Source organism: Euphorbia lathyris, chromosome 9, assembly GCF_963576675.1.
Source record: "Euphorbia lathyris chromosome 9, ddEupLath1.1, whole genome shotgun sequence".
Classification (NCBI taxonomy): Eukaryota; Viridiplantae; Streptophyta; class Magnoliopsida; order Malpighiales; family Euphorbiaceae; genus Euphorbia; species Euphorbia lathyris.
In genome coordinates, this window is record NC_088918.1 from 8,252,639 (window position 1) to 8,277,019 (window position 24,381).

General features: G+C 39.6%; 1 non-coding gene across 1 annotated transcript; it reads right to left on the reverse strand.

Annotated features, from left to right (window-relative positions):
• Window positions 1-23,283: 23,283 nt before the first annotated feature.
• Window positions 23,284-23,390, reverse strand: LOC136207743 (small nucleolar RNA R71). Its single transcript, XR_010676871.1, has one exon. It is a non-coding gene; the product is annotated as a small nucleolar RNA R71 (small nucleolar RNA).
• Between the last annotated feature and the right edge of the window lie 991 nt (window positions 23,391-24,381).

Genomic DNA, 24,381 nt, shown 5'->3' on the forward strand with positions numbered 1-24,381 from the left:
CCTCAACACTCAAATCTATCCTACGGGAACCCTAACATGTTGAGGCCTCCAAATAGGTTTGTTAATGAGCACAGGGAAAACGAATTGGGAATGTTCCCTTACGAACAAGCAAGCCAAGTTCCTCCACAACCCTCTAGCTCACGAGATGAGGTGCTGTCCCTTTTGAAAGGAATATCAGCCCGACTTATAATCAACGAGGAGGTTTGCAAGGACTTGAGCAACCAATTGGCTCAAATAAACCATGAGATGCAAGAGCAATCCCGAGATGCTCTCCCAGGCATAAAGGAAAACATAGAAATCCCACAAAGGGAATCAGCTCAAGCCATCTCCTTGAGGAACGACAAAAAGGTAGAACCAAGCCCATTGTTACATGCATCACTCAAGGTAAGTGAGGAACCGGAAGCGGTAAGCAACCCCGGTTCAAAACCTAAAATCCTAAATCATGTGATAGAAATAAATGATCAGATCGAAGCTTGTGTATATGAACTACCTTTTCCTCAAAAGTTAGAAAATTTTGGATTTACTCCTTGTTCAGAAGTTTTCATTCTCTTCGACCTACCAAGAGAATCCAAAAGGGAGCAAACCAAACGTTTTCATAATCTGTTTAAATTTGGCTCTTGTTTTTATTTAACTCATTTGAGGCTCCTAATCCGTTTTGTAGGTACGGATTATTTGTTAAGGAATTCGAGTTCCTAACGCGGATAGAAGCTTATACTTAGGAAGGAACTCTATGTCGAGCTAACCGACTATAAAAGTAGCGCTTCTTAGGAGGCAACCCAAGTTTGAATACAACTTTTCAGTTTTTTTTTTACTTTTTAATAAATTTTATAGATGTACTTTTAGGTTGGTTTAGTTCTTTTAGGTTTTTATTTTCAGTGCTCGGGTTAAATTAAAATTTGAAAAAAAAAATTAAAAAAATAATAAATAATAATAATAAATTGGCACCGCAAATCATCAAGTTTTTGGCGATTGCAATAAAATCAGTAAGTTGTCTTCTCCACCCTAACTTTTTGTACTCGTACTTTATGGTTTGTGATGCAATGTTGGAACCTCTTGCACATTTTTAGTGTGAGGAGGAGGGGTAGACAAACTTACAAAAATTGTATAATTTTTAAAATTTTTGTTGCGTCGTGTCTAGTTTAGTTTAGCGTTTTCGGGTTTTATTTATGTTTTCGCATGTTTAGGACCTACAACCGTGAACCTCCTTCGAATCTAAACTTCGTTATTTGTCCTTGAGGGCTGAGAACCGAATCTAAGATTGCATGACAACTAGTTTAGGTGTAGGACACAATCCTTGTATCTGTAAAAGCATGAGCTAAAGTTTGCATTTAGACCCTACTTTTGAAGAAATGCTAAAATCATTACTTAGGTAGATAACTTAAGAATTGAAGGCATGTGATGTTAAACTTGAGTTTGGGGAGAACTAGTAAACACAAAATTGAAACCCAAAGAATTGTGAGTTGAATTTGAGCCTAAGAGAGAACATCAAAAAGTTTTTTTTCTTGACATTTTTGTGTGAATGCTTTGACTTGTGGAAAGATTACAGATTTTGCACCTAATACTGTGTTGAACCTACATGCAATGATTTGAGATGATAAACGATGAATCAGCCTTATTAGAATTAACCCTTTTCTTTACCTTATTTTCTCTTTTTCATCCACTCTAGGAAGCCCATTTGAGCCTATATTTTTGTAGTTTGTAGATTTTTCTTTCGTCCTAACCCAATTTTTGCAAACCATCACTTGATTTGTTACCTAACCCAGTTTTTGCAAAGCTCGCATTGAGCCTTTGCTTTCTTCTAGCGCTTTATCTTTGTTTATGGCATCATAGTAGCAAGCCAAAAGGCTAAGAAGTGAATGAGCATCACTATCCAAAAAAAAAAAAGAGAAAAAGAAAAACAGAAAAAGAAAAGAAAAGAGACGAACAAAAGAAGGAGAACTCTATCTCCCAGTTCTTAAAATTAGAACGTCTCAGAAAAGAAAAAAAAATATATGTAAATAAAAAGCTCAATCACTTCACAATTTGCTAAAGCCATCTTTAAACTTTGTTTTTCTAGCGCTAGAACTCGTAACCCTTGTTGTACCTTTAACCCTCTAACCACATTACAACCCCAATTCGAGGCTGTTTTTGATATCATCGGAGTCATGTAGCATAGTAGAGGAACTCGGATGAACGTGCAAAATCAACGTAATCCTAAGCAAGAACATAAGCCGAGAGTAAACACTTTAGCCACCAAAATTGTGTGAATTGAGTGAACTACCTATGGTGAGGTGTTTTATTTAGCTATCCCCTTAAGCTCGTTTAATTGAACATGTGTCCTTTTTCTTAAAACATATGACCTATGATAATTGAAATGCGGCTTTTGGATATCGTGTCTCTACTTTATATTTCCGAATGCATGTAATTACAGATGCTCGAATTTGTGTCAAGCACCTAGTCAAACTGGGAGGTTTTCTAGCTTGCTTATGATTGCGGGTTTAGTTTTTTAGTTTACTTGGGGACAAGTAAAGTTTTAAGTGCGAGGAGGTTTGATAGGGGTCAAAAACCCCTATTTTTGGGTATGGTTTTAGGATGGTTTTTAGTGTTATTTCATGAATAAGCGAGCAATTCTCGCATTTATATGCCTTTGTGTGAGTTAGTTAGGAATTGGAAATGTTTTATTAACTTTTTGTTGCTTAGGCTCGTTTTCTGATCATTTTAGGCAAATAAGGCCAAAATGGCATGTATGTTATAATTCCGTTATCTTTTATAGCTAATTGATCTGCCAAAAGTCGCACTAAACGGAGCGTTTGCTTAAAATGAGCGATTGGCGGGTCAATTTAGCCTCGAGACTAATGTTATTTGGAGTTTTCGTGCATGCGCAGGGATAAATTCGGGCGAAAATTACATCGTGGAACATCGAGCAACCGTGCGGAAGTGTGCAGGGCAAAATGGCTCGTCGAACTGGCCTTTTTAGTCCAGCTCACCGAGTAGGCCTCTAGGGGCCTGCTCGGGCGAGCTGGGGGCCTGCTCGCCGCGAGCTGGCCTCCAAGGGCCAGCTCACCGAGCAGCGCGCCCTGCTCGGCGAGCTGACCTACGGGAATTGGTCAAAAATCTTGATTTTGACCCCATGACTCCACGACTGGTCGCACGACTTCCTACCTGCATAAGGACACGAAATAGGTCAAAAAGAGGGCCCGAGCTACATCTATAAATAGAACTTTTCCATTGTAAATTAGATATCTTTCATTATTGTAATTTACTTTAGCTTTCCCCTTGAAATTCCTCTCCATCTCCTCCATCTTCTTCAACCTCCATTGAAGCTCCTTTAAAGCTGTTCTCCGAGGAATATTCAAGGTCCGTCCTTAAGACCTAGGAAGCCGGCTGCGGAGTAGACAGGTTCCCTGAAAGGGATTTTCGTATCTCCTTTTATCTTTCCTTGTTTGTACTCTTTGATACAGTCTATGAATCCTAGGCTAATTGTATCCTGTGACATTGTTCTTCGCCTTTAATAATATTTTAGCTCTTGTTTTGTTCTATGATTATTTGTTTAATCTTTGTCTTACGCTTTATTCAATTGGTTTAACTCATTCAAAAGCCCAAAAATCGAGTAGGCACATATTGTGAGCTGAATCTGACCTAGTCAGAGCCTAGGAGATTGACGACCTCTTAGTTGATTAAGCCCAAATTGCTGAGCCTTAGACCTAGTTTCGGCCTTACAAGGGAATCACGCACTAGGAACTTCAGGAGGGTAAGTAGGGTTAATCGCCTTGAATACAAATGACTTAGATTAGGTTTTTAATCAATAGACCTAATAACCTAACTTCATTATTATCGTTCATACCATGTTCCTTCGGGTAATTGCATTAGTGAAAGATCACCTAGGAGTAGCATAACTTAATTAGGAGTAGTTTAACTTAATTAGGTGTAGAATAACTTAGCTAGAATTAGTATAACTTAGCTAGGAGTAGCATAATTCAACCTAGGAGTAGATTAACTTAAACAAACAAACTCAAAACCCACAAAGCCTAGATAACACCTGAGACCAAGTAGCTCGATACTTGTGGTAAATAAGTCATGTGGATTCGATACCTGGACTTTCCAGATTTATTACTTGATAACGACGGGGTACACTTATCCCTTAGTGAGCCTTCTCAACCGGAGGCGCATCAGAGCCCTGCCGGAAGACAGGACTCAAGCATCCCTCGTGGTTCGATGATCCTAGCGGTACGCAATACATGACGGCATCCTGTATCGGAAGTCATCCAGCCAGCCTTGGTTGCATTGCATTTCCGAGGAAGAGGGAGATCATTGTCTAAAGGAAATATACCAGGGAGGCTCACATCAGGGTGCTCGGTCCATTGCGAAGAAGGCCAGGCTTCAGGGACTTTACTGGCAGACCATGGACTCGGATGCGGCCCGAATAGTGTGGAGGTGCTAGGCATGTCAGATGCACGCAAATACCTATCATGCGCCGGTGGCTCTTTTTAGAGGCATCATCACACCCTGGCCTTTCGCCGTATGAGGGGTTGATCTGCTCGGCCCTTTTCCGTTAGCTTTAGCATAGAAGCGATTCGTTGTAGTCACGGTCGATCACTTCACAAAATGGATTGAGGCCGAAGCCATCGTGAAGATAACCGCCGACAATGTCATAAGCTTCCTGAAACGAACAATAATATACCGCTTCGGAGTCCTTCATTCTTTCATCACAGATAACGGGCGACAGTTTGACTGCGTTCAGTTCCGCGACTTCTGCTCCGAATGGGGCATCAGGGGACACTACACATCGGTTGCACACCCTCAAAGTAATGGACTCACTGAAGTCAGCAACCAAACGATTCTGCGAGGAATCAAAGCACGCCTTTTTGACAAAGGGCAAGCATGAAGGAAATTAGGGCTAAGGTATAGCAACGAAAATATAAAAATTTTAGCCTATTTCCTTTTAACCATAGGATCCGTTAATCGTTATTTCATATAAAGAGCGATAAGAAGGAATACCTTTCGATGAATAATCTACCGTTGTTAAAGAAGCGCCCACAATTCTTCTCCGAGGTTCCAACCGCAAAGTAGAATACGGTGAGGTTAAGATAAAATCAACCCTTATGAGATGCAACCAAATTAGATTGCCTCTAATTAACCAACACAGGATCAAGGAGAAAAAGGGATGAATAAGATTAATCAATCGATGGAATACCGTATGAATTATTGTCCACGAACTAGGGGATGGGAATTCTTTTTCTCTCTCTAATTAGCAATTTCGAAAATCACTAAAGGGGGAGGGATTAGGCTTAGTCGAAATTCCTATAGGGAGGGGGTATATATATAGTTGCTTGTATCTAAACCCTAGTTAGATAGGAATAGGTTACTTAATAGGAATCCAATTCGGAATAGGATTCCTAATTATTATCTCACTATATATCTAATATATTTAGGATAATAATAAATAACCTAATTGGATAATAATAGGAGTATATTAATCTAATTAAAACTCCTAATTTAATTATCTCTTAATTAATCTAATTCATAATCCTAATCAAATTAGGATTAATGGAATAAAATTAATTCCTTATTTCTATATATAAATTTCGGCCCCTCCATATATTTGGGCCTTACTGGGCTCAATTGGGCTTCCATCTATTAATCATATCCATATCTCTTTTGGTTCCAAGTCTTATGTGTGATCCATTAGGTCCTTACTACTTCTGGCCGTATGCAACTATTAAATTAATTTCTTCAAGAATTATATTTAATCCTTGCATAACGGAATGATGTACTGAGTATGTTATAGGCAAGTCTGTAATCATTCCCCCAGAGTCCGTTAAGAAGACAGGTTGATTCTGTCGTTAACCCTTCCGTATTAGTTACGGTATAATACGATCCTTTATCAACTACATCCTTGAACTGAATCTTATGACTATGGGTAATGTCAAGTCACATATAGCGAGACGTTCGTTTTACTTGTTCTTGGCCGAGTCAACTCAAAAAGATAGGTTAAGTGAAATCTGTATTTCTACTCTTAAGCTATCACCTTGCAAGGGTTTAGAGTTGAGTCTTCCACAAGCGATCCTTGGATGTATCTCCCATTAATCGGGAGTGATAAATGCTCAATCCAATGTATAACTACCCTGAAATTACTTCCTGTGACACCCAACCTTTGCAGTTCACACCCCAGAGTCATCTCTGTTAAGGATCGTGGGACCGCAGGATCAAAGTCTCACATTCAGTAATTCAGGATGACCAATTAACATTCTTTTGAGTCTGAGGATTAGTTATACCTAGTAATACCAATGAGATGAACAGTTGACAAGGATGAATCTACCCATCCTGTTATCTCAAGTCGGATCCCCAATCCTAATTAACAACGTTTCACCGGATCTATGTAACTGTCCAGATATCTATATATATGAAGCTTGTGAGATCAGCTTTCTGTCGGACAGAAGACATTGTTACATATAAGTCTCAACTGTGATATATCAATCCTAAACATATCACTTGACTTGGGGTGGTTTTAAGTTTATTAGTTTATTATAAAGTTTTGTCTCACTTCATGCTTGTATGAACACTTTATAATCACTTTAAACAAACTTACGGATTTCCTTTTATTAGACTTTATTTAGTGCTTAAAAGGGATTGCCTTTATATAGTTATAAAACATATATCTCATTAAAACAAATGATATAAAGAACAATTCATTTACAATAAGTTTGTATCCCGCAACAATTGACTATAGGACACTAAACCCCAACATACTCCCACTTGGACTAAAGCCAATTGTTTCTAAAACTTATCCCAGTAGAAGTTAAATGACGATCATGTACTTTCTGGGTTAAAGGCTTTGTCAACGGATCTGCAACGTTTTCCTCTGTAGGTACTCTTTCTATTCTCACATCTCCTCTAGCCACAATCTCTCTAATGATGTGGTATCGCTTTAGGTAGTGCTTGGATGCATTATGAGACCGTGGTTCCTTTGCTTGCGCAATGGCTCCATTGTTATCACAGTACAAAGTAATGGGATTGACAATGTCAGGCACCACTCCTAGTTCTGTAATGAACTTTCTAATCCAAACTGCTTCCTTTGTTGCTTCCGCAGCAGCGATGTACTCTGACTCGGTCGTAGAGAAAGCTACGCTTCCCTGCTTGGAACTTTTCCAACTGACCGCGCCCCCATTTAGGATAAACAGGTATCCTGATTGGGATTTAAAATCATTCTCATCTGTGAGATGACTAGCGTCTGAAAATCCTTGTATTTTCAGATCTCCTTCTCCGTACACTAGGAACATATCTTTAGTCCTTCTCAAGTACTTAAGAATGTTCTTGACGGCAATCCAATGCTCGTCTCCCGGATTCTCTTGGTAACGACTCGTTACAGATAACGCGAATGCTACGTCAGGTCTAGTGCATAGCATAGCATACATAATCGAACCGATCGCGCTGGCGTACGGGACTACAGCCATGCGTCATTTGTCATCATCAGTTTTAGGACATTGATGATTGTTTAACTTTACTCCATGTACCATGGGTAAGTTACCTCGTTTCGATTCAAGCATGCTAAATCGATTTAGCACCTTTTCAATGTATGTAGCCTGTGAAAGACCAAGCAGTCTACGCGATCTATCTCTGTAGATCTTTATACCAAGTATATAGGCTGCTTCACCAAGGTCTTTCATTGAGAAGTTACCGGATAACCATATTTTCACCGATTGTAATAGAGCAATGTCATTTCCCATTAACAGTATATCATCCACATATAGTATGAGAAATGCTATAGAGCTCCCACTTGCTTTCTTGTAAATGCAAGCTTCTTCGCAATTTTGTTCGAAACCAAATTGTTTTATGGTTTCGTCAAAACGCTTGTTCCAGCTTCTAGATGCTTGCTTGAGTCCATAAAGGGATCTCTGAAGTTTGCAAACTTTATTTGCATCCTTTGATATGAAACCTTCAGGCTGCATCATGTATACATCCTCAAGCAGATTTCCATTTAGGAAAGCTGTTTTCACATCCATTTGCCAAATCTCATAATCAAAATGAGCGGCAATTGCAAGCATGATTCTGATTGATTTGGACATAGCAACAGGAGAGAAGGTTTTGTCATAATCAACACCTTGTTTCTGACAATATCCCTTCGCTACTAACCTAGCCTTGTAGGTGCTAACCTTTCCATCCATGTCAGTCTTCTTTTTGAAGATCCACCCGCACCCAATGGGTTTTATCCCTTCGGGTGGATCAACCAAAGTCCAAACTTGGTTAGTATACATGGAATCCATTTCAGAATCCATGGCCTCAAGCCATGCTTTAGAATCTGGACTAGTAAGAGCCTCTTCGTAGTTTTCGGGTTCGTCGTCTAACACGGGAACCTCGTCATCATCTCCCACTAGAAAACCATATCTAACTGGGAGTTCACGAACTCTTCGTGATCTACGAATAGGTGCCACTGGAGTCTCATCTAATGGGACTTCTTCGGGTACCTCAACCGCTTCTGTTGTTTCAATCGTTGTTTCTTCCTCTTGAACTTCGTCGAGTTCAATCACGCTTCCCTTTTGTGTTTCTTCGAGAAACTCTTTCTCTAAGAAGGTTGCGTGTTTGGATACTATTATTTTCTTATCATCTGGATGATAGAAGTAATACCCTATGGTTTCCCTGGGATATCCAATGAAGAAACATTTATCAGATTTAGAATCTAATTTGTCGGACGCAACGCGTTTGACATATGCTGAACAACCCCATACTCTCATGAATGAGAACACAGGTTTCTTACCAACGAACAATTCATATGGTGTGGAAACAGCGGATTTAGTTGGTACTCGGTTCAGGGTGAAGAGGGCAGTTTCTAAGGCATAGCCCCAGAACGTCTTTGGAAGTAAGGCCATGCTCATCATGGATCGTACCATATCTAATAGGGTACGGTTTCTCCTATCGGATACACCATTGTGTTGTGGTGTATAGGGAGGTGTCCATTGCGAGCATATCCCACATTCAGTTAGATAATTCAGAAAATTATCAGAAAGATATTCGCCACCTCGATCGGATCGAAGCGTCTTTATTTTCTTTCTTAATTGATTTTCTACTTCATTCTTGAAGCATTTGAACTTGTCAAAATCTTCTGACTTGTGCTTCATCAAGTAGACATAACCATATCGAGTATGGTCATCTATGAAGCTAATGAAGTATCTGAATCCTCCTCTTGCTTGGACTGACATAGGACCACATACATCCGAATGAATGAGTCCTAGAGTGTCTGATACACGCTCACCTTTATTGCTAAAGGGTGTCTTTGTCATTTTACCTTTTAAACATGATTCGCATGTTTCCAATGATTCCGAATCAATTGAATCTATAAGCCCATCTGAATGAAGCTTTAGCATGCGTCTCTTGTTTATATGGCCTAAACGACAATGCCACAAGTAAGTTGAATTATCTAGCTTATGTCTTTTGGTATCAATTGCAAAAACAGGAGTTTTATCATCTAACACATAAATCCCATTTTGTGATATTCCTGAAAAATAAAAGATCGAATCTTTATAAAAATTGCAACTATTGTTCTTTATTGAAATATGAAAACCGTCGTCAACGAGACGGCTAATAGAAATAATGTTACGAGACATCTCAGGAACGTATAAACAATTCCTTAATTCTATTACAAGCCCAGAGGGCAAAAGTAAAACATAATCTCCAATTGCGAGGGCGGCAACTCTTGCTCCATTTCCCACTCGCAAGTTTATGCTTCCTTTCTTTAGTTCCTTAGTCTGTTTTAGCTCCTGCATATTTGTACATATATGAGATCCACATCCGGTATCAAGTACCCAAGATTCAGACAATGAAACCGTATTTATTTCAATATAGAACATACCAGATGTAGAAGCACCGCCTTTTCTCTTCTTGAGGGTGGCTAGATACTCCTTGCAGTTTCTCTTCCAATGCCCGTCTTTACCACAGAAGTGGCATTCTCCTTTGGGCTTCTTCACTTGCTTTCCCTTGGACACATCTCTCTTACCTTTCTTGGGATGTTTAGGATTGTGAAAATTCCCTTTCCTTTTCTTCGATCCCTCGATTACAAGAGCCGGTATGGCCTTGTCTTTCTTCATATTGGGCTCAACTGATTTGAGCATGTTTGCAAGCTCTTCAAGAGAGGTTTGCAAGTCATTCATTTGGTAGTTCATGATGAACTGTGAATAACTCTCTAGGAGGGACTGAAGAACCAAGTCGGTACTTAATTCGTTGTCCATCACAAATCCAATACTAGAAAGTTTGGTAATATAGCCTATCATCTTGACACAATGTGTCATGACAGATGTGCCCTCTTGCATCCTGCAACGATATAACAATTTTGATATCTCGTAGCGTTCACACTTGGTTTGTTTCCCAAACAATTCCTTTAGGTGCATGATGATGGAATAGGCATTCATCTCCTCATGTTGCCTTTGTAATTCCGATGTCATCGATGCAAGTATGATGCAAGCGGCATGATCATCATCAGCCTTGTGCTTCTGATAAGCATCAATTTCCTCGATGGGAGCATCATCTTCAGGGACAGGGGGTATCGATGTATCAAGTACATACCCTATTTTCTCGAACTTCAAAACAATTTTGAGGTTACGAAACCAGTCGGTGAAGTTTGAACCATTCAATTTGTTATCGGTAAGAATGTTTTGCAGATTGGTTTTAGTCATGATTTTAAGAGTGTGTGTTTAAACAAAACCTGAGAGTGAGAAAGAGTAAACGTATGTCATTCATTTGCTTTAAAGTATAACAATCTAAAATTATAGGCCTTTTAATTTATTTCAGATTGCTCCCACTATTTTGCCAAATTAATAACCCTCCATATTAATTCGAAGAATTTCACAAATCCTTTAGTGAGCTAGGATCCTAACTCCTGAGATTTCGCCTTGAGTTTGCTCAACAAGCTAGTCCCATTTCTTAGGTAGATTCATGTAATCAATCACATCTTGAATGTGACTCCTAGGTTATTGGGTTACTAACCACATTAGTAACTAATATGTTACTCATATTAATCCCAACCATATTGCCCATTAGTTTATGACAACATGAGTTTGCTCATCCAATTATCATAATCTAATTTAAGTATTACCCCATATTCATGAAAGAATAACTTTCGATAATTCAGGTGTTACCATAAGACCCCGAGCTTGAGTTTGCTCAACAACCCAAAGGCCCCCAGTACAGCCGGCTGAATTATAATATTAGGGAGGGGCAACCGATTTTAATAACTTGCTTATTTACTTAACTTTTTAACGAGGGATTTTATTTAAGTCTCATAATCTAACTTAGTCTTGATTTGCTTTAGCATACATCAGACATACATACATTCACATACATTGGCGTTATGGACATATCATCTAAATTATTCCGTCGAGCCAGAGACGGAATAAAAGGCCAAACCTAAGGAAATACTAACTATTACATATTTCTCTTTAGGTCCTCCGTCTTCTCCATGGCGTCTTGAAATTACATATTAATTTCTATACTACTATAAGAAAACTTCAATTGAATTGAAGGGAATCAGATGAGAGGAGAAATTACAATAGATAGTAGAAAGGCAGGACGCGCAGGCCCTATTTCAAAAATACCAAAAGACTAAAAGAGGGTCCAAATATGTCCATAACTCCAAACATGCATAGACTCAATTAAATAAATTTAATTGGTTGATTACATAACCGGCTTATGTAATATTTAGGTTAATCACATTAACTCGTCAAATTAACTTTCATCCAATTTTACTTCTAATCGTTTTGTATCTTTATATTAATCCTTAGATTAATATAACCATATAAAACGTTGATTATGCACGTCCCAATTATTTTGATTTCAATTCATTTAACACTTTGATTTACATATTGGTAAAAACAAACATTTAAACGAATTTTTATTCGATAATCAAAACAGAAAACTATTAATTTCTGAAACATATATATACATTTAATACAAAACGATTTTAAACCATTTAAAATCAAGTGGGTATCGGGCCGGGCCCGAGAGCGGGCTGCTGCCGATTGGCAGCAGCCCTTAGGGCACGCGGGACGCCGCTGCCTTGCGGCAGCGGCGCCCCTGCGCCGCACGCGGCTGCTGCCGCGAGGCAGCAGCCGCGCGACAGCGGCCAGTCGCACCGTGAGGCGCGACTCGGGCTGCTGTCGTTATATATTTTTTTTATTAAATATATATATATATATATATATATATATATATATGTATGTATATATATCAGTTCTAAAACAATTTTAAAACGTTTTTCAGAAATAGGAAAAACTACAATAGATTTCCGTTTTATCATTTAGAATTAATAAAACTAATTTTATCAACCTAACTATAAAACTAATAGATTTTGTTATAACGATTATCAACCGAAATAATTAGGAACATAAGCATAATCAGTTTTAATTAACAATTAATCAAAATTTTATTTATCTTTAGAATTAATTAATCAAAAATATTTGTCAATTAATCCTAACCATAAATATTTATTCAATCCTATTGAAAACTTCTATATTTTCATATATGAAATAACGGATTTAACGATGGCTCTGATACCACTGAAGGAAATTAGGGCTAAGGTATAGCAGCGGAAATATAAAAATTTTACCCTATTTCCTTTTAACCATAGGATCCGTTAATCGTTATTTCATATAAAGAGGGATAAGAAGGAATACCTTTCGATGAACAATCTACCGTTGTTAAAGAAGCGCCCACAATTCTTCTCCGAGGTTCCAACCGCAAAGTAGAATACGGTGAGGTTAAGATAAAATCAACCCTTATGAGATGCAACCAAATTAGATTGCCTCTAATTAACCAACACAAGATCAAGGAGAAAAAGGGATGAATAAGATTAATCAATCGATGGAATGCCGTATGAATTCTTGTCCACGAACTAGGGGATGGGAATTCTTTTTCTCTCTCTAATTAGCAATTTCGAAAATCACTAAAGGGGGAGGGATTAGGCTTAGTCGAAATTCCTATAGGGAGGGGGTATATATAGTTGCTTGTATCTAAACCCTAGTTAGATAGGAATAGGTTACTTAATAGGAATCCAATTCGGAATAGGATTCCTAATTATTATCTCACTATATATCTAATATATTTAGGATAATAATAAATAACCTGATTGGATAATAATAGGAGTATATTAATCTAATTAAAACTCCTAATTTAATTATCTCTTAATTAATCTAATTCATAATCCTAATCAAATTAGGATTAATGGAATAAAATTAATTCCTTATTTCTATATATAAATTTCGGCCCCCTCCATATATTTGGGCCTTACTGGGCTCAATTGGGCTTCCATCTATTAATCATATCCATCTCTCTTTTGGTTCCAAGTCTTATGTGTGATCCATTAGGTCCTTACTACTTCTGGCAGTATGCAACTATTAAATTAATTTCTTCAAGAATTATATTTAATCCTTGCATAACGGAATGATGTACTGAGTATGTTATAGGCAAGTCTGTAATCATTCCCCCAGAGTCCGTTAAGAAGACAGGTTGATTCTGTCGTTAACCCTTCCGTATTAGTTACGGTATAATACGATCCTTTATCAACTACATCCTTGAACTGAATCTTATGACTATGGGTAATGTCAAGTCACATATAGCGAGACGTTCGTTTTACTTGTTCTTGGCCGAGTCAACTCAAAAAGATAGGTTAAGTGAAATCTGTATTTCTACTCTTAAGCTATCACCTTGCAAGGGTTTAGAGTTGAGTCTTCCACAAGCGATCCTTGGATGTATCTCCCATTAATCGGGAGTGATAAATGCTCAATCCAATGTATAACTACCCTGAAATTACTTCCTGTGACACCCAACCTTTGCAGTTCACACCCCAGAGTCATCTCTGTTAAGGATCGTGGGACCGCAGGATCAAAGTCTCACATTCAGTAATTCAGGATGACCAATTAACATTCTTTTGAGTCTGAGGATTAGTTATACCTAGTAATACCAATGAGATGAACAGTTGACAAGGATGAATCTACCCATCCTGTTATCTCAAGTCGGATCCCCAATCCTAATGAACAACGTTTCACCGGATCTATGTAACTGTCCAGATATCTATATATATGAAGCTTGTGAGATCAGCTTTCTGTCGGACAGAAGACATTGTTACATACAAGTCTCAACTGTGATATATCAATCCTAAACATATCACTTGACTTGGGGTGTTTTTAAGTTTATTAGTTTATTATAAAGTTTTGTCTCACTTCATGCTTGTATGAACACTTTATAATCACTTTAAACAAACTTACGGATTTCCTTTTATTAGACTTTATTTAGTGCTTAAAAGGGATTGCCTTTATATAGTTATAAAACATATATCTCATTAAAACAAATGATATAAAGAACAATTCATTTACAATAAGTTTGTATCCCGCAACAATTGACTATAGGACACTAAACCCCAACAAAGCATGGCCCGACCACATCCCAGCTGTGTTATGGTCGTATCGTATAACCCCGCACTCCGGCACGGGACGAACTCCTTTCTTCCTATCCTATGGAGCGGAAGCAATGGCACCCTCCGAAGTCATCCTTCGATCTCCTCGCCAAATCACTTACGAGCAGGCCAGTAATGATGAGGAGCTTACTGAGGCCAGCGAGCGACTGGAGGAGGAGTGCCTTAATGCCCTGCTCCACATCACGGCTCATAAGCAAAGTTTGGCACGATATCACAACAAACGGGTACAACCCCGCACATTCCAAGTAGGGGACCTCGTACTCCGAGACGCGGCCGCCGCTCAATCCCCACTCGCCAAAGGAAAGCTAGGATAGACATGGGAGGGGCCTTACATAGTTGACACGGTCCTACACAATGGGGCCTACAAAATCGCCTCGTTAGACGGGTTGGTTTTCGACAATAGTTGGAACATCCAAACGTTGAAGAAATATTACCAATAGCTTATGTAACATATCAATGACGAATCAAATCACGTGTTTATTAATACAACTAGATGTTATTCAAAGGCTTCTCGAGCATCTCGAACGCCTCTTCGTAATCGCGTAAACAACCCCATATTGTCACCGATTGACCAAAACGCGAGTTACCCGATGAGGTCCTCGCCCAATAACACTAGATGTCATTCAAAGGCTTCTCGAGCATCTCGAACGCCTCTTCGCAATCACGTAAACAACCCCATGTTGTCACCGATTGACCAAAACGCGAGTTACCCGACGAGGTCCTCGCCCAATAACACTAGATGTTATTCAAAGGCTTTTCGAGCATCTCGAACGCCTCTTCGCAATCGCGTAAACAACCCCATATTGTCACCGTTTGACCAAAACACGAGTTACCCGACGAGGTCCTCGCCCAATAACACTAGATGTTATTCAAACGCTTCTCGAGCATCTCGAATGCCTCTTCACAATCGCGTAAACAATCCCATGTTGTCACCGATTGACCAAAACGCGAGTTACTCGACGAGGTCCTCGCCCAATAACACTAGATGTTATTCAAAGGCTTCTCGAGCATCTCGAACGCCTCTTCACAATCACGTAAACAACCCCATGTTGTCACCGATTGATCAGAACGCGAGTTACCCGACGAGGTCCTCGCCCAATAACACTAGGTGTTATTCAAAGGCTTCTCGAGCACCTCGAATGCCTTTTAGCAATCGCGTAAATAACCCCATGTTGTTACCAATTGACCAAATCATGAGCTACGCGATGACCACCTCGATGAAAAACTCTAGATACTAAAGACCTCTCGAGTAACTCGAACGTCTAAACAAACACCTCGATGTTATAACCCGGTAACCGGAATACAAATTTCATAGACTGGAAAAAGCATCACAAAGTTCATTGACAAAAGGTGATACGTTAAACATACATCAAAAACATATATGAAATACATAAATCTGAAAACATCAACAGAAAACCAAACATCCACTAAGGCAACACATTGACACGATCAGGGTTAGGGATAACCTCATCGTCCATCAAGTCTTGATGCACCGCTCGCCAATCTACACACTCATCAGTGTTATATCCATTCTGCCTGTGATATAGACATGCCTTACCAACATGAGTCACGCGGTGATTTGGGTTCGCCGGAACAGGCCCAAGATAACCCTGCCTGGCAAACTCAAGAAAAACCACACTTCGAGGATTCAGAGGGTCAACAAACATCGGGCCGTACGGGCGAGATGGCGAAGCATGGCGTCCTACTCGTCGATACTCTGACTCCTGAGGAAGGTTTGTCACCCTTTCCAGTTCATCGGCAAGGAGCCTCTTAATCCATGAAGGATGCGGGTTCAACACAGGCGCGACTGTCTCGTCAGGGTTAAGGAACCCAATACCATCTTGCGACCAAATCTTCTTTTCAGTCAAAGAAAACGCACTAACGGCCACTTCGCAGGAATCCGTCACCGACCCAGTATACAGAGTAGAGCTCTCACTCTCCGTATTTCTCTTTTGCGAATTAGCACCTCGTTTCATCCACACCGGGGAGGCATAATGGGCTTTCTGCTCCCCATCATGATCCCCAGCCGGTGGATAATACACATAGGGATGTGGCATCGCCGATATCGCTTTTTGCACTTCAAGCACTCTGGCAGGATCGACAATGTCCCGGAGCGACATTACAAAAAAAGATCAAGTCGAGAAACGATCAAGAAAGAATCCTAGCAAAGAAAAACAACCCCAAATAAACACAAAAGCGGCTCCTATTTATAACCCAGGAAGACAAGACATGAAAGACAGTTCAGTAAAAGTAGACATCAGATCAATTGCAGAATTATAATGATAAATTCAGAGAACCATTCCAAAAGATCTTCCAAAATCCAATAAGTACGGTTACATCATTAAACAAGAGAACAAATAAAGGATAAACTGTCGCCGCCTACTTCTTCTTCTTAAAACGCCCACAAAATTCGACAGCTTTCGCCTGGGCCTTCTTGTCGAACACGTCCGGAGAGAATACAACCTCTGGAGGGATAGCATATCCGGCAGTATGAGCAGCGGCGATCAACATCATCTGGTCCATCTTCACAAGTTTTTCTTCACGCTGCCTGGCAAAAGCACGAAGGTCAACAGCCTCTTTCCGAGCTGACTCAAGATCCCAGCGAAGTCTCTCGTTCTCCGTCTGAGCATCCGACTTCTCCTTGGCCAACACGGAAAGCTGACGGGTCTTATTTACTAAACTCTCTTTGAGGTGATGATTCCAGAGCACGGCCACCCTCAGCAGCATCTTACGGTAGCGCAGCTCTCCGACATCACACGACAACGCCTGCAGCAGCTCGGAATTATTCTTCTTTTCCTCCACCAGCTGATCGGACAATCTGACAATCTTAGCTTCATGACGCTCCAGCATCTCGCCAGCACTAGCCAATTTTACATTCGCCAGCTCCAGCTCGACCACGGCACCTCACAGACCCTGCTCCATCTCCCGGAACACTTTCTCATCATTTACACACATGTCGAACACCATATTAGCATTCGCGGTGGCCTGCGAAACAAACAACACAATGAGACTCTAGCCTTAAATAAATCACAACATATTGAGGAAAACTTACCACACCCAGCGCCGATAAAGTCTCTATGCCCAGATTCATCTTCGATACCCCATCCATTCAAAATGACTCTCCAGGGACGCTGGCAACCCGCGCCATCGCCCGCGCCAAGTCCGACGTCGTCATATCCGCATGACAAACTTGCGAAACTTCGCCAGCTTCACATCCATCCTCTTCACCATCTCTGCATGATCTCCCACCCTGTCGACTAGGTCCGCCATCAACTGGGCCTCCTCCTCAGCACATGTTCGCTTTGAGCTCTCGATAGCACCACCAACACCATCATCAACGACCAGCCCTTCCTTCTCGCTCCCCATCACTTCTTTCCCTTTGCTTATTTTTCGCTTCCGGGATGACACTGCCTCAATCTGACCCTCACCAGCCACGCTATCTTCAGGCACAACCTCGAGTTCCTCCCCTGCCTTACTCGGCTTAATTTCTTGCACCGGAAGCCCCTCGGGGACCTCTGCAGCCATATCCCCATCATCAGCAATGGATAATACCCCACCCATACTCTGGATCACCTGGTTGGCGTCTTCGAGCGATGAGAAGGATGCCAGCAAAGCCGAGGCACCAGCGAAAGCTTCCTCAGTATTCTCGATACCAACACCAAACTCATCCGGATCAAAATCCATGCTCACACGAGGATTCTCATCACTTGTACATAATAACAAAAGAGTCAGCCACTTAGCACATTTCCAAACAAAAAAACAAGAAAACACTATCACCTAAAACACTCGCACGCCTCACCTACGATAGCAACGTTCACGGTTATCGACTCCAACTCGACAAGCTCACCGGCTGAGAAATTATACCCTCTTTTCCACTTCTCAAAATCCGACGCCACCCAACCCCGCAGCTGAGCCATCCACCACTAATTCCAGATGTAATAACCTGAGGTAAGGAAGTGACCGATGAGTTCATCCACATCCTTTTTCTGATCCTTTCCCGCGGGCAAGGCTTTCAGGTGCTTAACCAACTGGATCTCCGATTCCAACATCTCCCGAGGCCTCAACCATCGACCAAAATCCATGGGATCCTCATTCCAGACCACTCGGAATGGAAAGTCCCCGTCCAGCTTCCGAACAAGCAGGAAGCGATGCCTAAACTCATTTACTTTGTCTTTCAGACCACCCGTCACTTTGAATTTCGGATGAGAAAAGGTAACATGTTATGATCATGGTCCTTTATTCGGCCGAAAGAACTGGCGAAATATAAGACCAGTTGCTCGAAATCCCACTGACCGACACAAGGAGTAAAACCCGACCTGTTGGTCCCGTGTAATTAGTTCCAAGGGGGGGGTTAGGAACTAATATAACTTTTTCGTTTTAATTATGCTGACTTAATATAATTCTTTGAGTTTCACAACTCAGTTTTGGTCAGCACGGCCGAGTGAGGCGTAAGACAGCTTTAGTCAGATACTGAATAGAGCTGTTTTACTTGCGAGTTGGGGAAATAACACTTTTGTGGTCAGATTCCAACTCAGCACTCTGATTTACTCAGTGTCTGCTTAAACAATTTATATACTGAGTAAATATAGCAATCGACACATACAAATATATATTGAGATAGAGTTAGAAATTACCCAGCACGACTTATCCTGGTTCGGCCTCTCCGCCTACGTCCAGTCCCCAGAATCCCTCCGAGATTTTTCAATCCAATACTGAGCTCTTTAAAGGTAGAGCACAAACCGTTTACAAGGCAGTTGAATATGCAAGAGTACCTTCCTCTATTCGTCTACTCAACTCCTACTAAGTGCTATAACCGAACACCTAGATTTCTCTACCGCTGAGTACTTAAAACCGAGTACTCAGCACAACTCTCTCAATTTTACAATTGATACAAACTTGTTCTTTTTCAGACAAAGAACACTTTAGATGATTACAAAATCAATCTAGCTTTTACACAGAGATAGAAATTTGGTGTAAGATCTTTTTCTTGTTTTCATGTGCTTTGTATGTATCCCCTTTTTCTCTTGTGTTTTTCGGCAAAGAATCCAAGAAGTATACTTGTCCTTTTATAGTTGAAGTCTGAAGCTCTAACGATTTGAATTTGGATTTATCCGTTGGATTCAAACAGCTTTTTCTTGTGACATGTTCTGGTCAGCTTCAGATTTTACAGGCCAATCCTGTCGTCTGAATTCCGCAGTCGTCAGGCTTGTCTTCTTCCCGCAGGTGTGTCTTCTAGTGCCAGTTCATCTTTTAGCTAACGGACAGTTGACCCATGCATCTCGAAATTGACTTTGTGTGTAATTCCAAGACTTCTATTATTGGTGCAGACAGTTGTCGGAACTTGTCTTCTAGCAAACGGATCATTCGTGCTGTCCTGACGAACACTCAGCTTGACTTCTTTATTTTTGAGTTATGTTTTTACTCAGCTTCTGTGATCAGCTTCGTCTGTAAGCTTTTAGAAGACTTTTCTTCTTTGATACTGAGTTGCATTTCACTCAACTTCATCTTCATGCATTTTCTCCTGAAGATGACTTTTCTTCTATTGTGCTGAGTTACACTCCACTCAGCTTGTGCTGTGATATCATGCTGACTGCGTTCTGTCTTACTTTTTGATACATACTTATACTCAACATTGAAAAAACATATTAGTACAATTAAATCAAAGCACTTAAATTTAATTGCCTCTTAATCATGGATTAACTTAAATCATTTTGTCAAATCAAAATCCCGTTGAAAGGTGTTTCAACAAACTCCCCCATTTTGATGTTGGCAAAATATTTAATTATGGAACTCAGTTTTGAAATTCCTCATGATTGAATTATCTTTCATTCTTCTGAAGTTACTCCCCCGTAAGGTTTGCATCTATTGACTTAACTTAACTATAAACCTTCTAAGATTTAATCGAGTGAAAGATAAGACATACCTATACTGACTTAGTTCAATTCTAGACCTTCCAAGATCTAATTCAGATGAGCCTAGGTCAGCTTTTCAGAAGAGGTCAATGTTTGAAACATATGTTTACTCAGTCTGATACATGGATAGTTTTGGTATCAGAGTTTATGGAGGAATGTATCAGAGTTAATGTGTACTGAGTATGTTCCATTTTAATTTTGTTTGTTTGTTCAATTTAGACAGATCAGCATATAGCACAACAGTGAGCATCGCATTTGGATAAGTCAATTTGAATAGAAAGATGCTTAAGTTAAATAAATTGTCAGCATACAAAATATGATAGAACACGCCAGATAAAACACAAGTCAAGTACTAAGTCTAGCCAATCTATTTCTTCCTGTTGACTTGAGCTTGGTGATTAACTTTGCCTTTCCCTTTGGCTTTGGCAGATCTTGGTTGCTGACTCCCGGATGCTTCCCCCAAGTTTTGCTGAGTTCCATCAGCTTCAGCTTGTTCTTTCTCCCCCGTTTTTCCAGCATCGGGTTAAGGAGGAGAAAAGGTATCACAAAGAACAGCACGAGTTAGTAGAGCTGAGTACTTTTGGAGGTGACTCGTACTGAGGTGAAGACCGTCAAAAACTGCCATGCCATCATCCAGAGTCGAAGCGGGGATTCGAAGAGAGGCACTGAGCATACTTAGAAGATACTCTTGTGATTTCCTGATCCAAGTGATGGAGTGTTAAGCCCAAAATACACCTATAATATCATCAATAATTACATCAATATTGCTACGAATTTATGCTATTTATACCTATTTAGAAAGCTTTTACTTTCGAATATGTTTCTTTCATGCAAGGTACATAAATATTTGGTAAAATCCAAATAGGAGTAAAAAGAGCTTGAAAATAGAAGAAAAACTCTACAAAAGGAGTCGAAGATGACGAAAATTAATAACGCCAAGTTGAGGACACGAACGAGGCTGAAAAACGAAAAATGCTCCGTGCCGCGACCGCGGCTTTCCCTTTTCACGGTCGCGACACGCGTCGTCAGTCACTTTTCCCCTTCGTCTAAAGTGAATTTGATGCTCCCCCATTCTCGGTAGTGAATTTGATAAATCTCGGTACGAGCAGGCGATTTTAGAAGCATGTTACACACTTTCGTTTTCGACGAAACGCGTTCGTTCGCGTGGATAAAGACGTCCTTTCACAACGGATACGTCCTTTCACAATGGATACATCTCTTCACAATGGACACGACACTTCGATCAAGACTTTTCAACATCTATAAATAAAGAGTTGATGGAGAGTTGAAGAAAGGATATAATGTTATATGTGTAGAAGAAAGAGATTAGTGTAGAATTTATGCAGAAGTTCCGAATCAAGTGATTCAGAAGTTAGATTTAGATTCTATTCAAAAGCAATATGATGTACACACATTGTTTACAAAATAATAACAAATTCAGTAGCGTTTAGACATTGTTCCAGTTTAGTTTTCATTTTGGTAGTGGACCGACCCAGTCTTTATTACGAAGATTCAGCGAGAAGATTGAGTAGAGGATTCGCCCCTGAGCCTAACAAACTCGAACGAAACCCAAGGAAAGGATTGACAACCCGTTCACTTGCACGCCGTCGAAGAATTCAATGCTCCCTGTTCTCTGTAAACTTGTATCAATTTATATTTCATCTAATAAAGTCCGTTCTATTCGATAGATTCTTATGCAACACTTTGGTAAATGAGCCGAAGTGGATTGATGCTGGTGTTTTCATTAAAACGTATTTAATTCAAATCTTTACAAGGAAACTTTGTTGAACACTTAGGCAAATTATTATCTCGGTAGAGTTTTAATTTGGTTAAGGGAAATTATCCCGGATAAGGGTTTTGTCACGTTCAAAGCCAATTAATTAGAGGTTCCGTCATTTATTTCATCTTTATAATTCGTACAAAGTTTAAAGTTGTTTCTTTGCTTAATGCAAACAAAAATACTTGTTTACTTTTCTAAAGTACTAAAACGTTCCTGTTTTGCAAATTCAATCTTAAGTCAGATATTTTCTAACATCTTCATATTCTAATCTAATTCTCATTCTAGCAATTTCAAAACCAAAACCGATTAAACGATTTTTTTTCATATTATAAACCTTAAAGTAAATTTAACCGATTATAAATAAGTTTTGTTTAAAAAAAGCGTTCCCTGTGGGATCGATATCTTTTATTACTACAAGCGTATACCGTGCACTTGTGGAAATCGCTCAACAAGTTTTTGGCGCCGTTGCCGGGGATACGCCAAAATTTTTTGACAAAATTTTAAATTTTTCGTGTTTTATTACGAATCTAGGTTTATTCATACTTATTCAAACTTTTATATTTTATTCATTTACAATTACTAACATATTTATTTTTCAAATTCTGTTTTGTAGGTAGTTTTTGTTCGTGCGAAATTTCAAGTCCATGCGCAGTTCTCGAAGTTCGGGCACGTCACCAGATCCTATTGACCCAGAAATTGAAAGAACTCTTAAAAAGAACAAGAGAGAAAAGAAAAAGAAAAACAAAACCCCATTAAAAACTAAAATTACCGAGCCAGAAGTAATGGCCACACTTATGGATTACGCTAGGCCAGGAGTGGCCGGTGTAACAAACAGTATAGTTAGACCCCAAATCAATGCAAATCAATTTGAAATTAAGCCTGCGTTGCTTAATATGTTGCAAAATAATGTAACGGTTTACGGGTTACCTAACGAAAATCCTAACACCCATTTGACAAATTTCTTGGAAATTTGTGACACTTTTAAAATACCAAATGTGACTGTGGAAGCGATCAATCTTCGCCTTTTTCCTTTTACTTTGAAGGATCGAGCCAAAGAGTGGTGGACTTCTATGCCAACCGTATCAATTGAGACTTGGGAGCAATTAGCCCAAGCATTTTTATCAAAAAATTTTCCTTTAGCAAAAACCGCAAGAGTCATTAAAGAGTTAACATCTTTTTCTCAAAATGATAATGAAACTCTTTATGAGGCTTGGGAACGTTTTAAAAAACTTCAACGTTTATGCGCACACCACCAATTGCCCGCTGAACTTTTAATGCAAACATTTTATAATGGACTAAATCCTACAACTAGAGGTTCATTGGACGCTATTTCTGGAGGGTTATTCATGAAGAAAACATCTGCCCAAGCAAGAGAACTTTTGGAGGAAATGGCAATCAACAGCAGTATGTGGCCCGCGGAACGTGGACACCTACCATCAGCGAAACCATCATCCTCAACAACATCATCAGTTAAAGGTATAGTGAATCTTGATCCAGTAGTGATGTTGCAAGCCCAATTTTCTGCCTTGTCGCACAAAATTGATAGGTTTATGGCACCGTGTGATCCTAATGGTCAACCAATCCAAACGGATGTGAATTACGAAGGTATGAGTGAAATTGAACAGGTAAACTTTGTCCAAGGGCAAAACCAAACTAATAACCCTTATTCCAATACATATAATCCTGGATGGAGAAATCATCCTAACTTTAACTGGAGAGATAATAACAATAATAATGTTAATGCTAATCAAAATCGTACTACTAATTATCAAAATCAATCAAGAGATACGTTTAGCACTTTATCTTCTAAAATCGACAAATTCATTGATGCGATGAGCGGAAAAATAAGTAATCACGACGATGGTTTTAAACGGATCGAGAATAAATTCGATCAGCTTATTAAAAACCAATCATCTAGCATCCATAATTTGGAGATTCAAATTGGACAACTCGCTAAATCAATTCCATCCCGCAAAAAGGGAAGTCTTCCAAGCCATACGGAAGAAAATCCGAAAGAGCATGTTAAGGCTATCACTCTTTGTTCAGGAAAAAATTACTTAGGCCCGGAAATGCCCGGAAATTCGACTTTACCTGGAATTGATTTACCAAAACCCAAAGAAGATACATTAAAACAAAAAGATGCACCGATTGACTTTGGTACAAATAATATTGTACCCAAACCACCTTTTCCACACTAAGTCCGCAACAAGGACTATGATAAACAACTTTTAACATTTTTAGACAAACTT